This window comes from Crocodylus porosus, unplaced genomic scaffold (genome assembly GCF_001723895.1).
Source record: "Crocodylus porosus isolate Cpor-Errol unplaced genomic scaffold, CroPor_comp1, whole genome shotgun sequence".
Classification (NCBI taxonomy): domain Eukaryota; kingdom Metazoa; phylum Chordata; order Crocodylia; family Crocodylidae; genus Crocodylus; species Crocodylus porosus.
In genome coordinates this window covers 36,898,565-36,904,906 of record NW_017728911.1, presented here as the reverse complement: position 1 = coordinate 36,904,906, position 6,342 = coordinate 36,898,565, and positions in this window count along the sequence as shown.

Sequence of the window (6,342 nt, the reverse complement as noted above, 5' to 3'; positions counted from 1 at the left end):
TACAGCCTATAGCCCTTGACATTAACTGCCCAGTCATGTGTTGAGTCCCACCGCGTTTCAGTGAGCCCCACTATGTCCGGGTTGGTGTCAGCTAGCAGGAGGGTGAGTTCCTCCTGCTTGTTTCCCAAAGTACGAGCGTTTGTGTAGAGGCATTTGAGGCCTCCTGTGGATGTGTGTACTGTCCCCCTAATCGCAGCATTGCCCTGGCCCCTGTCGCTTACCTGTGTGTATGTTTCGCTCGTCGGTCTAGGCTGGGCTGTACTTGTGGGTGTTGTTTGGTCTGGCAGTCCGATGATTCCTCCACCCTCGTCTTCCCCTTCCCCTAGTGAGCCTAGTTTAAAGCCCACCAGAGGAGGTCCACCAACCTAGAAGAAAACGCACGCTTACTTTTAGGGGAAAGGTGGAGCCCTTCCCATCCGAGCACGTCTCTTGTTGTGGTGTGCCAGTCATGGTTGAGGAAGCCAAAGCTCGCCTCGACACCATTCCTGAAGCTGACAGTTGGTCTCCGCGATGCACATCGCATGCCGTCTTCCACGTCCACTCGCTGGTAGGATAGAAGAGAAAAACCGCCTGTGCGCCTATCTCTTTTAGCACGTACCCCAGAGCGTGGTAGTCCTCCATCAGGCGATCAGGGCTTCTCCTGGCCACATCGTTAGTACCCACATGGACTAGGACCGTGCGGTAGTAATCAGTGGGCTGAATCACGGTTTGGATCATCCCTTTCTCCTGAATCTTTGCTCCAGGTAGGCAGTAAACCTCGCGTGCCGAGGGGTCCTGGCGACAGATTGGGCCCTCTGTACCTCTCAAGATGGAGTCACCTATGATGATCACGCGATGCTTTCTCCTCCTGGCCTGCTTATCTTCTTTGGCCTGCTTGGGACATGGAGAGCGCGGTGCAGGCCCTGAGCCCACAGCCTGCCCTTGCCCCTGGACAAATTCAGGAGGCACGTGCCCTCCATGTCTTCCCTGGGGGCACATGTAGCAATGGGAGCCTACCCCCGGACCCCACTCCATCCCTTGCTCCAGTCTGTCCTGCACCTGCCCTGGCTGGGCAGTGCCTGCCCCAGCCCTACTCCCTCCCTCACCTTGATCTGCCCTCCCCATGCCTCTGTCCCCCACATGCCTCTTTCCCCCCCTCCCCCACGACTTACTGGCCAGACTCTGCTCTCCAAGTTGCCCGGCTGCATGTTGGCTATTGGATCGGTATCAGCCAATATGACTGGTTAATAATAGGCCATCGGTATCAGCCAAAAAATTCTTTATTGGTGTACCCCTAGAGGAAAAACTGAGGGATCTGGGACTGTTCAGCCTGGGGAAGAGAAGACTGAGGGGGACTTTGTGCCGTCTGTAATTATGTAAGGGGTGAATATTGGGAGCTGGGAGAAAAATTGTTCACTAGGGTGCCCCAGGGAAAGACCAGGAGCAATGGCCATAAACTGTTAGAGGATGCTTTCAGGTTGGATGCAAGGAAGAACTTCTTTACGGTCCGGGTGACCAGAATCTGGACTAGACGTCCTAAGGAAGGGGTGCAGCCCCCAACCTTGGAGGTCTTCAAGACGAGACTGGACAGACACCTTGCTTGGGACCATTTGATCTCTGCAGTATTCCTGCCCAGAGCAGGGGGAGGTTGGAGTCGATGATCTTTTGAGGTCCCTTCCAGCCCTGCATTTCTATGAGTCTAAAGCTTTTCCTTCACAAGATCACATCTTTGTTTTTGGATTGAAAATATCTCAGCTTTCTTGTCTTTTTGTAGTACAGATGTTGACTCATTCTGTCTTATGTACAGCCTGATACAGCTTCTGCTTTCAGGACCTTTTGGTTAGAGGTGCTCCACATATCGCTTCCACGTGTGATAGATAGGCACATAATACAGCAGAGCTCCACTAATCTTCACTGCTTACGCTCATTGGACTTTGTAATTTGCACAAAAGTGACGGTGTCTTTTCGTTCCTCCAAGATGTAACAGTAGAGTTGTCATATGACTAAAATCTCATTAATTCTAAGGAATATCCTACAGGAAACACTTCCAAACATGCCGTCACGCATGAGAACTAAGCTGCATTTGTCAGGTTAAACAAACCAAGCCGATCTGGTACAGCATTATTTCTGTCTGTGCATGTACCTGTTAACAACTTGGCTTGTTTCTGGGGTGTTTCCTTCCAAGGAAACAGGGAAGTTATGTTTTGCATGGGTGTTTGCACCTGTGCACATCTGCTCGTTGTTATTGACTTCAGTTGCTTATTGTTTCTGATTGCCACAACCACTTGAATGTTTTGGGGCTGCAGAGACCAGCTAAGAAATAGGGAAAAAAATATTGTCTCTGAACCAAGAGTTCTGGAGTTTTGCATTTTTTTTTTTTTGTCTCAGACTGGCACGGCTACCAAATATAACCCTTGGGCATCCCCAGGCATATCTGGGGAGGATTTTGTCCCCTGCAGCCCCATGGAAGGGGGTGGTAGATATTTGATTTTCTCCTTCAGTGTTCACAGGTTTTAGTGTTTAATGCTTTGAGCTGTGTGGGAGTTCATTGGCCTTGTCCGTCCCTCTGAGGTTCCCATCACCAGGGTATTTAAGCACTTCCTGGAGTGGTTGTTTGCAAGGTGTTTTGACCAGTGCTGGGTGTGGGACACATCATAAATCCCTCAAACTAACCAATCCACCTCACCCCCCAGTGCCCTTGTGGGTGTGGTACTTGTTTGAAAAATCACCATTCTGCCAGGCCAAGTTGTGGCCTTGGTAACTTTACAGCAGAGCACAGAAGTGCTTTGTAAAAGGCCTTGAGGTGCCTGGAGCACGCAACTACCCTCTGTTCTGTGGCATCGAGTATATAACCATCCTGGCAAGAGCATGCAAAGACCCACAGCGATTACAATGGAAGCCTGACTCAAAAGGAACAGCTTTCTTTCATTTATTGAAAAATATTACCCCCCGGCCTGGCTGCAAGCCAGATACAGGCTGGTGAGTTTGAACGATTATGGCAACGTGGTATTCAGGTTTGTCCAAAGACAAATGAACTGTTCCAGCTGTTTCTGACTGACACAAACTGTCAACCACTGTTTTGGAATAAAGAGTGGAAATAACTAAATAGGATATGCTGATCCTGGAAGGAGACGTCTCCAGTGCTGTGTGCAGCGAGGTTTCATGCACATGGTTTCAAGTGCTCTGCTGTGTTTGCTCCTCACAACGCGTGCTCTGCCAGCTGATGGGGGCTTTGCCAGCCGTGGATCAGTGCAGAGCTCTGGGGGGTAGAAGAGGTGCATGAAAACATCCATTTTGCGGCAGCCCGTGCTGGGCTATTCTCTACACTACAGCCTTCTAGAGCTACATCCAGTGCCCAGACTGAGCTAACTCTCCCTTCTCATGGGGTGATGGGTATTAGGCCTTATAAATAGGCAGGTTTTTCCTCTTCTGTTTTTATTAGAGAGAGAAAGAGAAAACAGCTTTTTCCATGGATCTCCTCACACTTCATATTTAACCTGATTTCTTTTCTTTATAATGTTTGTTGTTCGTTTGAACCCAGGCATCCCACAAAATAATTTTTCTCCCCAAAGAGAGAGTTTTAAAGGTGAGTTGTTTTGTTTTTCCCTCCCCCAACCATTCATTTTTGTTCTTACGTTTTTACAGTCTAAAATTGTAAGCACTTTGGGGCAGGGATTTTTGGTTTGATGCTTCACTTCTTTCCTTTGCAGGTTCTAGCACAATTATGCCTTGATTAGGCCCACTTTAGTGTAAGCACTGAATAATTCATTAAAAACACCTAAAGCCTGGAGGCTCTGATTGCTGTCCAAACTGGTCCCTGATGGGCCGAGTCCAAACTCTGTATTCAGATGTCACCCTGCATTTTCAGAAACAGAGGGCAGGTTTCAGTCTTCCTAGCCTTCAGTTCCCACCTAATTACAACGGTGTTGCCAAGTAGTGTGAAGCCTGCCTCTGCGTATTGGCAGGTAACAAGCACAGGACAGAGAAACCCCTGGCTAATCTATTTATGCTATGAAGTCATGAGGATCTTGTTAATTTTTAAAAAGCCCTTGATGCCCACTAATCCAAATCAATTTTCATTTCTTTCATAAAGTCGTGTTTCCATTTAGGCTACAGCTAAGAATTATGGCTAATTTGTTCGCTTTTATAACAGTATAATTGAAAAAGTGATTTTAATGTCCTGGCAACCATATTCCCTTTCTTTGGTTGTTAATGAAAGAATCCATTAAAGTTTAAATGATTTGGGCACGGATTCAAGATGAATTGTCTGAATATTCTGGGAGAGTGTTTCTGACCATCTGCCGCTCCATCACCGACGTTTATGTTGTAAATGGGACACAGAGAAGGATTTCACGTGGCTTGTTTGAGCCATTAAGTGTAAAATATCATTTTAATTTTCCGATCTCATTGTAAATAGTGGGAATACACCAGAGAGTTGGAGCCGTTCTGTTTTGCAGCATCTTGCGCTCATAAATATCTTTGACGAGGGCTTATTCCATATGCCTTTCGGAGGCTCCCTGTGGCTGTTTGTATTGATTTACAGTACATCATACGGAGCTGTGCTGTAATTTTTTTATGCCAACTCAGGCAGGACAGCTGGAAGCCAAGGGGAAATTTACATTTGTTGCAGGCGTGATTTAAAAAAAGAAAAGAAGGACTGTAATCCACGTGGAGTGCTTCCACCTAGTCTTAAATGGAGCAGGGCCTCGTGGCACCAGTTGTAGAAGGGAAAATAGGCCTGGCGTTCTGCTTTTTAAATGAAGGTACAGAATACAGCTTCCGTCATCTTCCTCTCGCTGTGCCCCCAGCTGCCCAGCCGGCACAGATGGTGGATCAAATGCCAGACCCTTGAGTTTCAGAGAGTCTGCATACCCCCTAATTAATCCTGTGGATAAGAACCAATGCTGCAAGGCATGGGTAAGGGGCCTGCATGGGTAGGAAGCATAGCTGAATAAGGGCTGAATGGAGCTGTGATCTCTCAGCAGTGATGGGAGTCCTACCAGAGTAAGGATGGAGGGCCTGACCTTACAGGGTCTGAAAGCAGCTACCACTGGTGTTTATGGGACTAGTTGTACAAGCGAGGAATGAAGTCTTCAGCCCCACTTCAAGTCTGCCACCTCTTTAGGACTGTGAGACTTTGCCAGCCGTGAGAGCAATGGCACAAGGTGGTAGAAAGACAGCTTTTGGTTTTAATGTTTCCTTACTAAGTAATTCAGGCCAAATCCACCCACGGGGCACTGGGTTGCTCCCACTCCATGCCCCAGCCCACTCCATTTTCTTCACTGCTAATGCGTCCCTCTCTCCTGGCCTTGTCTTTCTCTGGGCCCGGTGCTGCTGCTCTGGAGAGGGGCCCTCTAGCCGTGGGAGGAGAACTACCATCCCCACCTGCTCAGAGGTGAGATGATGGCTCTGACACATTTTGCTGCTCTGCCCTTCCCAGCAGCCAGGAACTTTTATCTAGGCTGGTTTCTGGCCACTCTGTCTGGGAGGGGGTTTAGTGCTGCCTGGCAGCATTGGAGATGCCAGCCCTTCTTCCTCCATACCACTGGCATGTGTAGGCTTCCTTATTGCCCTGCTATGATTTCCCCCTCAATGCTGAATTTCTGCAGCTGAATTCAGTAAACTCTAACCTGCCCAGCTGGGAATGAACCAGAACCACTGGCTTGGGGCTTGCAGACCATCGGGCCTCTTCTCTCTTGGGTTTGATCTTGTGACCTCAAGGTGAAGGGGTCTTCATGCTGGTCCACGTCTCTAGTTCTCCATTAAATGTTGGTGTGTCCATGTGGCTCTGTCTGAGCACTGCTTGGGCAAAACATCTTGGACTCCCTGCATCCTGACCTTGGGCTGTTTATAAAACGGTTAATATTCACCCATCCCTCTCAGCTTTCCCCTTGCAGTAACCTGTGCATTGCAAATTATTTACCAATTATCTATTGACCAGTCCCGCCTGCACACAACTCCGCATCTGCACCTTGTGATCTGGAGGCTGTTTAAAATTTATGGAGTTGGGTATGGCAGCAAAAAGAACTAGTCCAAATTTATTTGCATTAAAGAAATGCCATGAGTGCTCCAGATTCCTTTTTGCAGAAGGTGCGGTCTAGGACAGTGGGCCAGCCAGTGAGATGGGAGCCACCAGGCTTTGCACGGCATCCTTCTGTGCCTCAGTTTCTCCACCTCTAGAAAGGAGGATGCCTCTTCCTTTGCAAAGTGTTTTGAGGCCTACAGCTAAAAATGCCACATAGGCACTGAATATTATTAAAGTTTCTGTGGTTTTAGTTTCTTTTTACTTCAGTAACTTCCAGTGGGGGAAAATGCAAAATGTGCTCTATATTAATTTTAAGTAGGTGGAAAAATAAGAAATAA